Raw genomic sequence first — 13,384 nt, forward strand, 5'->3', positions numbered from 1 at the left:
GTATAGACATAAGCACTTTATAATTGTCGTTTAAAATTGAAATGGGTCTATATGAAATTTGGCACACCACAGCTTTTCAAAGATGTTGGTGCTTCCTCTACTTTTAAAATGTCTTTCAGATCTTTATCATTTTCTTTCCTCCTAATTTCTAAACCTCGAGTGGAATGCCATCTGTTCTTTGAGACTTTCCTGAAGATTGATTATACATTGTTGTTTTATCTGATCTCCTGCTATCTTAACTATTAGTTGTTGAGCCTTGTTTACCTCTAACCTTGGCATAATTAAGTCTTCCATAAATATTTCCATTTGCACTCTTTTTTGATTTCCACATTTCTCTGCTTTATACAAATTCTCTTAAAATTTCCAGAATATCTCTAAAACTTCTATAGTATCCCTGGTTATTTTTCTTGTTATAGGTTCCCTAATTTTGGTGGCAACCATTTCAATATTCTGTTGCTTAAGTTATTGTGCTAAAATTTTTGTGCTCTGGAGTTGTTAGCAAAAATTTGTTGCTTAACTGTAAAGTTTCTAAATTCATGCATATTATCCAGATGCTCCCTTTTTCTCTTTAGCATTCTGCCTTTGCTCCCCTCTTGTTCTGTGAGATTCTTCTTCTTCTGCAATACTTTAACCTTTGTCAGCCTCTGTAAGTAATTTCTGTTACTTCTTAACCATATTTCTTTCTCTTTCATTTCAGCCCAATTTTTAAACTTCATTTTCATTTTAACCCAGTCACTAGCTATAATTTCTGAAGATATTTCTATCTCCCCTAATAACTCTTGAATAATTTCCACTACTCATTCCTTAAATTCTTCTGTTTTAACAGGTAGGTCAGAAAGTGCAAGTGTCTTATTTTTACTTCATTACCCTGCATTTTTATCTTAGTTTTTATAGGTGCATGATCAGAAATAGTTATTGGATATGTGTTGAAGTTTTCATTTGGTATACTGCTTATGGTGTTTGCCTCATAGACACAAGGTATAGGGTTTGATTTTCATCTTTGAGGGAAATTGACTAGGCCCAAAATGCCCGCCAAGGGCAGTTAGACTACTACTGACCTATTACTCCTATTTTGGCAGGTCCCAGTGGCCTAATGGATAAGGCATTGTCCTCTTAAGCCAGTGATTGTAGGTATGAGTCTGGAATGTCATAAACTTGATACAAGTGGAGCTTTTTTTAGACTTGTGATGTGGTGCTTGTGTTAACTATTGTACTCTGTAGATAGTTATGTAGGGGGTTCTACGCTCATTGGTGTGTGTGTGTGTGTGTGTGTGTGTGTGTGTGTGTGTGTGTGTGTGTGTGTGTGTGTATGCTTTCCTTATATTTTGTGTTGTTTTATTGCCTTCTTCTATTTTGCATATTGTGATTAATTTTCTTCACCCTGTGTTTTACTTGTATTCTGCTTTTTAATTGCATAATTAAATAGGAAAGTGACTATAGCAGTGTTTGTTGTGAGTCACACAGAAATTAAGTTTTTCCTCAACCTCCTACTCTGGTCCTGTTGTGTTTTTTAAATTCAACTTTATTTCTAGTTGTATGCCCCTTATGTTAATTTGACTAGATATCTCCTTCCCTCTCTTGTTTCACTGGCTATTGTGAGTAAGCATAAAATTATCATTTTAGAAATCATTCCCCTTCAACTATTTAAAAATTATTGGCCATCCTACTGTATTCCAAAGAACCAGAATGCAAAGTGCCCACCCCTTCCAGTCTATCTCACTCTTTTAAGATTAGTGGCTCTCCATTTAGATAGCTAAAGCTTAAGTTACTCCCTCTTTCATATCTAACTGCTTAATGTACACTGCAGCTCTTAGGGTATTAACCCATTTTTATATCTTACCTTTAAAATCTGCAACACCTACTCTAAGACCACCAATTACTGTTGAGCCCACATTCTGCCTCTCAGTAGACATCTTGGGATTAGTGCTTCTATTTTGCTGCTGGTGACAGAGGGAGCATAGGAACATTATTCCCTAGGGAATGCTGATCACCGGAAAGCCTAATAACTGCTACATAGGTTCCAGCTTTGAATTTGTGCTTGTATTTTACTCCCGGTGAGAGAAGGAGTAGAGTGCATAGATTCCTGACTATTTCTGCCTTGGAAGTGAATGTCTGCACTTGACCTTCCTGATTTGTCTGGTTGCTGTTCAGTGCATCTACCACGAAAAGGCTACAACAAGCCTACTGACCCTTACATCATCTGGGGCAAGACTGTAGAACATCAAACAGGCTGAGGCCTTCTTCTCATCTTGGGATTGGTGCTACAGTTTTGATTCTGGTGAGAGAAGAAGCAAAACAGCATTGTGTCCCAACAGAGTGAAGGTGTGGTGAGACCTAGTAGTAATCAAGCAGTACCCATTCAGATGACTCCCCTTTTTTCATCATTCTTGGCAAACTAATTATTTTTTTCAGTAAGTACTGCTTGATTTGCTTCTGATTTCAGAATATCTTCTTAAATACTTTATCCATAAATCATCAGGTTCTACTTATTAATATCCCATCAAGTGTTTGCGGCAGTGATCTGTATAGCCACAGACACCTTGAGTTGACATTTCACCATTGAAATTTCACCAATATCTAGTTGTACACAGGACAACTAGTTTGCAATGACAAGCACTGCCCCCAGAGCTGCAAACCAGATAATCCTGACATTACTTTATAGTTTCACTCCAAATGTCTAATCAATAAAAAAGGGTCTGTTGCCATGGATATGAACTTTCCCACTATCTCTGTTACCATCTTGGTGGATATGGGCATTCTAAGGCAATGTAGAAATTACTTCAAGTTTACTGACAAGTTAATTCTCAAACAAACTGATATGGTATGTTAGAGATGTTTTTACACAATGTCACTAAAGGCAAAACTCTCACATAAAAGCACTCTTAATGTCAGTAAGGTTGTCAGTAGTACACATGTTGCATCCCTCACATACAATTTAAAGCAGAAACATAGCCCTACATATGCTGAGGCTTTTAAATGTAACCTTCCTAAACTCCAAATAAACCTAGATGAAGTACACATAACAAACACCCTCAGTAACCCCAAATGCACTCTTTCAAAACAACATGCACATCAATACATAGAGGCACATCTCATGGAGCCTCTACTTCTAAGCCCCTAAGACAAGCCATCACAGAATTCAACATTCTAGTCATTGGAAACTCCATTATGAGACACACTGATGTTCCTTTTACCAGGCTGAGTAAAGAGAAAGTCAAGCTCAGTTGCTTATCAGGGGCCAGGATCCACCATATTACACATGCATTCAGGTCACTGGACCACGAGTGTCAGTATGACTCAGTCATAGTCCATGTGGGGGTAAATGACCTGAGACATACCTCCCTAGACTATATGAAGACACCATGGAGCTCTCGGAATATGTTTTCCAGGCTGGTATGAACCTAGCACTGAGCAGCATTTTACCTTCTCAAAGGATGATGCCACAATATGAACAAAAGATAACTGATTTTAATAATTGGCTTGGTTTCTGGTATCATTCTAAGGGGGTGCAATATTTGTCAGCATGGAAGGAGATGGTCAAAAGACCAGACTGCTTTGCCAGGTATGGTCTGTGCCTCTCCCCTCTAGCCTTTCATATATTTGCTAAAACATTGTCCTCCCCCAAAGTTCCTTTTTTTAGGCAATGCCAAGCTGAAAGTACTTCTGACATGTAAGTCAAAATCAAGAAAATCTAAAGATGCTACTGCTCAATGCTAGGAGTCTAAACAAACAAACTGCACTTCCTAGAAGCTCTATTCACCATAGAGAATGCTGATGTCTGTGCAGTCACTGAGACATGGTTTAAAGCTGCAGACAGCACACCAACAGTGCAAGGTTATAATGCCTTCCATACATTTAGACCAGCTACTACATAGACAGTGAATAAAGATGGAGGTGTCTCTATTTACATCAAAAATAAATATACCTCAAGGCTGGTCAAACAGGACAATGCACTTGAGCTTCTCCATGTTCAAATCACCATAGGCAAAATCCAATACCATTTCCATGTAAGCTATTGGTCGCCCTATATGACACAGGAAACCCATATCATGTATTTAAACTTATTGGAAACACTCATCATCCAACCCAATAGCATATTCATGGGTGACCTTAATTAGTTCACTATTAACTGGGAATCATATGCAACACCAAACATATCTGCACACAGATTCCAGGATTTTGTAAACACAAACTCCCTGGACCAGATTGTCAGTACACCAACAATGATTGCAACTATACTGGATCTGTTCTTCACTAATATGGGAGAGTGCTGCAAACCCACTAGTGTAATGCCTTCTCTGGTAAGGTCAGACCACAAAATGGTCTCCTATGAAGTAAAAATAAAACCTGGAACCCCAGCTAACCCTGGAATATACAGGAACTACTCTAAGGAAAACTTCCCACTATTAAGTGATAACCTGGCAACATTTCAAGCCCCCATAAACCCAGAGAATTCTGCTGCCTATGCAGAACTGTTCACAGAAACCTTATACAAGCATGTTAATAGCTGCATAAAGGCAGCTGTACCCACCAGGAATAAGTACAGAACTAACCCAGAAAACAAGCTCCCAGGTGTAATTACAACATCAATAGGCTGTATAACAGAAGGAAGAAAATCATGGCAAAAGTTAGGATGTGCATCACCCATCAGGATAAAAGCACTCTCATCAATTAAACAAATAACTCAGAAGACAAATAAAGTCTACCAAAGCCGGATTTGAGATAAATTTAGCCTCTCAGGCCAAGGACAACTACAAGGCATTCTTTAGCTATGTCAGCAACCTCAAAGACAATGCACAATGGTGTGCAGAGATAACTTTAAGTCGAGCCACCTACCCTGAGCCAGAAGATATAGCAAACCTACTGGGCGATACATTCAGCTCCAACTTTACCCCTCTCCCCCAATAAACCTTCCTCAGGAAGTAGTATCTAATATAACTCTCCCTGCTATCACTAGGGAACAGGTCTTTAATTCTCTCTCTCAAAGGCCAAGAACACTGCATCAATCGGCCCAGACAATTTCCCAGGATGCCTTCTAAATAGCATGAAACATAATCTATCAGGCCCTCAGGAATTGCTATTTAACTGTAGCCTCTATACAGGCCTTGTACCTCATGACTGGAGAACAGCAACAGTCATCCCTCTGCACAAAGGAGGCCATCTACAGACCATGGAAACTATAGACTCATAAGTCTGACTAGTCTCATATGGAAAGCCATGGAAAGAATTATCACGGAAATGATCAATAATGACATAAGAAACTTCCAGACACTGGAGCCAACCCAGTTTGGTTTCATCAAGGGCAGGTCATACCTAATCAGCCTGGTGGATTTCTTTGAGAAGGTCATCAAAGCAATGGAGGAGTGCAAAATGGTTCACACTGCCTACCTTGATCTGGCCAAAGCATTTGACACAATCCCCCACTCAGGCATTGTTGACAAACTTAGGAGGCTGGGTATAGACCCTTATGTAACCCACTGGATAGCCAGATGGCTCACAGATAGACCCAGTAAGTTAGAGTTGTGGACTCCACCTCTACAAAGAGGCCAGTCACAAGTGGGGTCTCTCAGGGATTGGTCCTGGGACTGCTCCTTTTTGGCATTTACTTCTCTGATGGCAAGGCCATCATCAGTGGTCTCTGGCTGACTAAATATGCAGATGATTTCAGATTAGAACTGTCATTGAATTTCCCACTGACAAATATGTTCTCTAGGAAAGGCTGTCACAGGCAAACAACTGGTGCCAGAACCATGGACTAAATCTAAATGCCAAGAAATGCATAATAGTATCCTTTGGGAAGTCATCCACCCCTGGTAACCATCACATTGACAACACACACCTAAGACATGACCCAATAGTCAGGGACTTGAGGACACACATTGACAGCAATCTAGCTTTTCACCATCATGTGTCTACAGTAGTGAAGAAACCATTCTATATTGGGCAACTTATAAACAAAGGTATAGCATCCAGGTCCAGGGAAGCCATTGCTCCACTGTATTCAGCATTCATCAGACCTATCATTGAGTACAATGCCCCCTTTGATATGCAGCTAACCAGGCATATCCAACAATTAGAATGTACACAGAGGTTCCTCACTAATGGAATACAGGGTGTGAGTAACATGTCCTGTGCAGACCACCTCAAGGCCCTATCCCTGTAATCTGTCTCCTACAGGCTATTGAGGGTAAGTTTATGCCTGACATACAAGGCATTGTCAGACCTCACTCTGATTGACCTCCTGCATATCCACAAAACAAACAGTACCATAATTGCCCATTCTAAAGACTTAATCCTTGTCTGTTATATAAATAGGACCTGCTGGAGAGACAGGTATGTACCCCAAAGACCACCTCTTCTCTGGAACAGGCTCGCCATCTGTACGAACCAGAGTTCCTCCCTAAACCGATTCAAGTGTAACTTGGACAACTGGATGGTGAACAAGAAATTCATTCCTGGTTTGGCACCTATGTCTCTAATGGACACCAGCAGCTTGTAAATGGTTTGTTACCCAGGCCCTTGCTTGTAAATGTTTCACCTCTTAAACTCCTGCTTATACTTATCAAAGGTACCAGAACTTGTCAGAGATTTGGGTTGCATGACTAGGTTTAAAAAGACCCTTGTAGTCATTAGCCTAGTAAACACATATGAATTAAAAACACGTTCCTGTGAAATATAATTTTGATCTAGTCTAGTCCAGTTATTGCACCTTGTGGAATAATATGTAAATGCTGTCTGAGTTCCTACTACTGAATTCATATATTCCATACCAAATATTTTCACAAATCTCTTTAGAAATCTACCCTATTTTGTTATATTGTCCATTCTAGGTCCCCCTGATATATCCTTATTACTGCAAATCAATCTTCAATTCACACCTATAAATAATATTCCCTGCTGAAAGATAATTATTTCTCCCAAAATTTTCTTAAGCTCCATAATATCAGTTTTTGGTTGAATAGAAATACATGTCATTTAATTACCTTCCTTACTACCAGAAATCTACCATTTTTGTCTTTTTTCCCTAATCTATTATTATTAAGCTCCTCTAACAATTGTATAATTACATCCTGTTTTCTCTGTCCCTGATATTCTGCTGAATATCCATTCTGAAATCCTCTATTCATCAAATTTATATGCTCATTTCTTTCCAAATGTGTCTCCTGCAGCATTGCTATTTGCACTCTGAGTTTCTTAATATAATTCAATACCATTCACATTCCACAATAACATGGTCAGAATAGCTATCATGATAAAAAGTGATTGTTCCCACCTATTATAAGTGACAGTTTTTTTAATAGGTATTTCTAGCTTTTGTGTTACATGCATATACTAATGTTTGGCAAGCTGATCTTTTGTACAGTTATTTATTCTCATCTCCAGTTGAACCTATGTCACATTTGTCAAGACTTTTTGTTTTAATGAAAACCCTCAAACAAAAAACTAAATACAAAACACCCCATACCCTATTAACTTGGAACAAATACACAAAATTATGTACATCTTCAGAACATGAAGTTTAACCCTCCTGAAGGGAACAGTTGCCCCAAATTTACTGCTGCACCTACAGACATTATCTAACCTAAAATTAAGGTAACCTATTTGCCAACCTGTGCTCTCACTTACACTGATTGCTATCTGTTCTTTTCTTATGTCTCTTCTCCTCCCAGATATGAAAAACAACTTGAATGCTTTCAGAAAACATTAACGCTTAGCCCTAAGGAAAAGTGCACTGGCTATCTTTAAATAACATTAAATTGCATGCTGTCCTATTAACTGCATTAAAGTCTTAAGGCTGCTAGGGATGTTGTTACCTCTTATCCACTTCCCATAATTTCAAATTTAACAATGAACTGCTTGTCATTGTACCTTTAAATTTTGCATTTCCCTCAGCAAAGAATGCTCAGAATTCTTAAGATTGACTACTTGCACCTGCAGGCAGCTTGTCTCCATGGAAATGTACTCAGCAATGAGTCCTTCTAAATTTCAGCCAGAAAAGAATGCACAGCTGCCCTCAGCTGCAGACACGGCTCCACTGAACATTTGCCGGCAGAAAACAAACAAGCTAATATCTTTACAGTTGTAAGAAGCTTACCATTTTCATGGCTTTCATCATTGTGTCTTATTTTTGAAGCCTACATGCTTACAAATCATATGTTTACAGCTTAAGCCAAAGGCAGGAATCTAGATATTCACCCTTGTAAAATAAAAAGAGAAGATATCCTAAATCTACAATAATATAATCAGTGCACTTTTATACCCCATCCCCACCCCATCCCAAGATCACAGCATATAGGTTCATAGGTTGGTGCTAGGCTATTGGCCTTAGGGCCTATACAAGCCTAGCCATATCAATTCCCTGGCTATTTCTTCCCAGAATATTTACTTCCCTGGTCCCCTGTCTAGCAGGGCGACTGATGTGATCCCCAGGGTGAATTTCCTATCTCCCATCTAATCATCAAGGTTCCTTTTAAAGAGAGCCAGAGGCACTCAGCTTGACATGTATGGGCAATCTATTCCAGGGTATGGGGAGTCTCTGGGTCAAGAACGTATTCCTCCAGCATGTTTTGTTCCTTGTGATGACCAGATTTAGATCCCTAGAGTGTGTAGCTCTGAGGGATTGGGATTTCTTTAAGTGTAGCATGTCTAACAGCGTTGGGTTTGACATGGCCTTGTATGTTAAGCAGAAATCACCTCTGAGTTGGCGATATGCGACAGAGTATAGCTGGAGTTTTTTTAGATGGTCAGCATAGGGCATCTGCTTTAGGCCTGCGATTCTTTTAGTGAGGTATTTCTGTGGCCTTTCCAGTTGTTTCAAATGTCTTGTGAGGTACATACCAAATGGGGTATTGCACTTTATAATGGGTCTAATGAGGGGTGAGTACAGTGGGACAATGACCTCCTTTTTTCTGGATGAAAAGCCCTCAGTGATGAGGTGTCCCACATAGAAGAATTTCCTGACTGTTGTGGCTATGTGGTTATTGAAAGTGAGACCACTGTCCAACGGTGTCCCTAAGTCCCTTATCACACTTTTGGTGTTTAGTGTACTGCCACTTATGTGGTAATTCATGGGTGCGTGGTTTTTCCTAAAGGGGATAACTATACATTTCTTGTCACTGAGCTTGAGCCCATGGCTCTGGCACCAAGCATCTGTTTCTGTAAGGCCCTTTTGTAGAATATCCACATCATTTGGGGATTCAATAATGGCTCACAATTTGCAGTCATCTGCGAACTTTGTTAGCTAGAGTCCCTTAGTGCTGGCCTGTACTTCAGAGAAGTAGATGCCAAACAACAGCAGTTCCAGGACTGAACCCTGAGGTGCTTCGCTTGTCACTTGTCTGGAGCTGGATTTTGAGTCGGCTACTTTTGCAGTGTGGGTTCTGTCAGTAAGCCAGTTGGCAACCCATCGAGTGACGTAGGGATTAATGCCCAGCTTAGTAGGTTTAGCTATGATTCCAGAGTGGGGATGGTGTTGAAGGCCTTGGTGAGGTCCAGATAGGCTGTGTGGACCGCCTTACCCTCGTCCACGGCTCTGGAGACTGATTCAAAGAAGTCAATCAGGTTGAGGAGACAAGATCGGCCCTTTACGAAACCAAACTGGGTGGGGTCCAGTATTTGAAGGTTGCCAATGTCTTTGTTTATAAGTTCCATGATAATGTGTTCCATGGCTTTGCAGATCAGGCTTGTCAGACTGATGGGACGATAGTTCCTGGGAACCAAGATGGATCCCCCCTTGTGCAGTGGGATAACTGTAGCTGTGCTCCACTCATTGGGCATGAAGCCTGAGGTGAGGCTATGATTAAACATGACACTTAGGTGAGGTGCCAGTTCATTTTGTAGTTCATGTAGTACACAGCCAGGATGTCGTCTAGACCCATGGATGCTGTATTCTTAGCTTTGGAGAGTGTGTTTTTACCTGTGTGGCCGTGAGTACTGGAATTTGGCAATCTTTTGGTATTGAGATGGGCCCTTTAGGGGGTGAGAGGGGGGTGAAGTTGGCACTGAATCGATCTGCCAGGATATTGGCAATATCCTTGGGATTAGTATATTTAATGCCATTCTGTTGTAGCTCAGAGCAGATCTGAGCATTGCCATTTAGATTCTTGACATAACTATAGAATGCCTTGTGGTTGTCCTTGGAATCTTTAGCAATTTTATTTTTGTAACTAGCTTTGGAGGATTTTATGAGGGATCTAAGCTTCTTACTGAGGTTGGTAAGGGAGTTTTTTGCATCCTGGGATTTTGCTCTTTACTTCAGTTTCTTCCTTCTGTTGTATAGTTTGTTTATGGCTGAGGACCACCAGGTTGGTTCCTTTTTTTGGAGGAGACCATCTTGTTTCTGTTTGGAATGGCATGATTCATGCACGAGTGGATGTGGTCGTACAGTGCCTTAGTGTGGGATTCAGTGGTCAAACTTACAGGTCCCATCTGCATGGGTGTCATGAAGTTTGTCACTTCTGACTTGAGTAGCATGAAGTTGGCTTTGGAGATGTTTTTTATGGAGGTTTCCCTACTGGGGGTGGGGGGTGGGGTGGGATGTGGATGTCAAGGGTGATTAGCTTATGGTCAGACATGACCAATGAGGGGGTGACCGTTGGTGTGGAGCATCGATCTCCCATGCTGATAATGACCAGGTCTAGGATATTTGAGACCCTGGTGGGACTATGGATTAGTTGGTCCAGGGCACTGGAATTTATGAATTCCAAGAACCGTTGGGCAAAGGTGTTGGTACCCGAGTAGTTTTCCCAATTAATGGCAGGTTAGTTAAAATCACCCAGTATTACGGTGTTTGGTTTTATCTTAATATTATCTAGTATGTTTAGAAAGGTGTAGTGAGAATCTTGGGGCATGGTGGGGGATCTGTGGCAAACTACAATTTGGATTGCAGTCTTGCCTAGTGTTAGTTGCATCTGTAGAATTTCAGATGCATTGTGTTGGGCAACTAGTCTGGAGGTGTGAATATCCTTGGTGAATATGGACACTCCTCCGCCTTTAGTGCTTCGGTCCTGGTTTGGTGGCCGAAAGTTGTGGTAAAAGTTGTAGCCTGGTATTGCAGGGGTACTCTCTGGAGTCTTGAACCAGGTCTCAGTTACTGCACAGATATCAATATTCTCCATTTTTAGGAGTGCCTCGAGAGAGTGCATTTTGAGGTTTAGACTTCTAGCTTTGAGCGGCATTATCTTCAGATTTTGCATGCTTATATCTGTTACAGTGGAGGGTTTGTCCTTTGAGCCTTTCCTAAAAAAGGCACTATATGGGTGGCAAGAGCCTTAGCCAGTAACCTGAATCCCAGGGACGACAGGTGCAGACCATTTCTGCCAAAGCATCGTGGTTTGTCGATCATGTCATCCCAGGCAGACAGATATTGGATCCGCTTTGAATGACACCAGAAATTTAGCCAATTGTTGAAGTCAGTCATTTTGTCCTTATACTGTGGTATCATTCTGGGTGAAGGCAGGATACTGCTCAGGGCTAGGGTCATACCTGCCTGGGCCACATGATCCGAGAGCTCTTCCATGTCTCTTTTCATGTAGTCCAGGGAAGTATGTCTCAAGTCATTCACTCCAACATGGACAATGACAGAGTTGTATTTGTACTTGTTGTGGAGTGATTTGAGTGCATGCATTATGTGCTTGATCCTGGCACCCGACAGGCAACTGACAGTAATTTTCTCCTTGTTCAGTCTGGTGAGTGGGACGTCAGTGTGCCTGACTATAGAGTCGCCTATGACTAAAGTGTTGGGTATGTTTTCTTGCCTTAGGAGCTGTTGTTTGGTGGCACACTGGTGTTTTGAGCTATGTATCACTTTGGTTGTGATTGGTGTTTGTTTGTGTTTCAGCTTCGGAGGTCCTTGTTGCTTGGGCAGGTTAATGTTGAGGGCCTCCGCATAAGTGGGTTTAGTGTTACTATGTGTGGATGTTGGTGCCATGAGTTTTGAAGGGCTATGTGCTGCTTGAGGTGTAGTGCAGGTGTTAACCTTCTCATTTTGACTGTCTAGCACAATCTTAGCTGGAGAGAGCTTTTGCTTCTAGTTTGGCTATGTAAGTGCATCTTTCGCAGGTTGTAGTGCTGAGCGGTAGGAGGAGAGGGTTGTTTGTGTACATGAGGCAATTGCTGCATTGCCCTACTATGCCCAGATTCACCAGGTGGACAGGAGAAATCACCAGAAGCTGACCATTGGACATGCCTGGTTTGGTGTTTCTTTTGTAAAGTACAAGAGCTGTTTTCCCTTACCTTGGCAAGGTACTTTGCAATTATAAGCTGTTTAGTGCCTACAATTAATTTCTCGTTATTAACAAGGAAAATTGAGTGTTTGTATCAGTTTAAGGCTTCCCAGTGCTTTCCAGCAGGTTTTACAGCAAGTGTTAGTCACAGGGATTCAGAATTTAGTGCTACTACTGAGAAACCAGCTAGTTCTAAGGGAAAATTTGAAGAGGAGACTTTTTGGCACCAGGAATACTTTAAAGTGCTAGACTAATAAGTTAATAAAAGTGCAGGAGAGCAGAGAACTAGCAGATCTAAGGGAAAAATGAAGAGCACCACTCTGAAGCTTACAAAAAATCCTGGATACAGCAAATCTGTATTTGGGCTACACTAGTTCAAGGAGAGGTAGGAAACAGTCTTTTTTTTTTTTTTTTAGTAGAAATTGAAGAGGCAGAAGATAATGAGATAATTCAATATGCAAAGCTAAAGGGGTGGGCCTTTGCTAAGTTCTATTAACAGTAGAATGAGCTGATGTAATGTGACTGGTGGGGGAGTGTCCAGTATCAACTTTATACCAGAGGCGGGCAACTCAAAGTCACCAAGACATAAGACCACCACAAGAACAGGGTGGGTGGATGGGAAAACCAGTTGTACAGATTACAGAGATATTAAATCAAACATGCAGACGAAAAATGAGAACAAACACTTATCTTTTCTGAATATCACAGCAGGCAGTAAGCCAGTGTCTCAGCACAGCTTGAGTAAGAGGTATATCTGATTTAAGGCACAGAGGACAGAAACAGACCTATATGAACATTAAACTTGCTTTTGTCTAGCCTTTTTTTCTCTTCCTATACTGTAAAACCTATATTTCTTACAACTAAAAAATACTTCTTAACTTTAATATCTTTAACACATACAACAGTCACTGAAAAGACTCCCACCACATTTAAAATACCCCTGACTACATGACACAAAACTGTTTTGCTGAATATAGCATGCAGTCTACATCATGAAATGTGTTGTGCAAATACTAATAAGAACAAAAATTGTTTTATTTACAGTTAGTTCCCCCTTTTAGTGTCCTTCTAAACACTAATTATGCAAAGTGGGGAATGCACTTTACAGTCCACTGACAAGTTTAACAAAGTCAACAAAAGTCATGTTTTCAGCCACTTTT

The sequence above is a fragment of the Protopterus annectens genome, chromosome 2.part0 (assembly GCF_019279795.1).
Source record: "Protopterus annectens isolate FY-2018-M chromosome 2.part0, PAN1.0, whole genome shotgun sequence".
Classification (NCBI taxonomy): Eukaryota; Metazoa; Chordata; order Ceratodontiformes; family Protopteridae; genus Protopterus; species Protopterus annectens.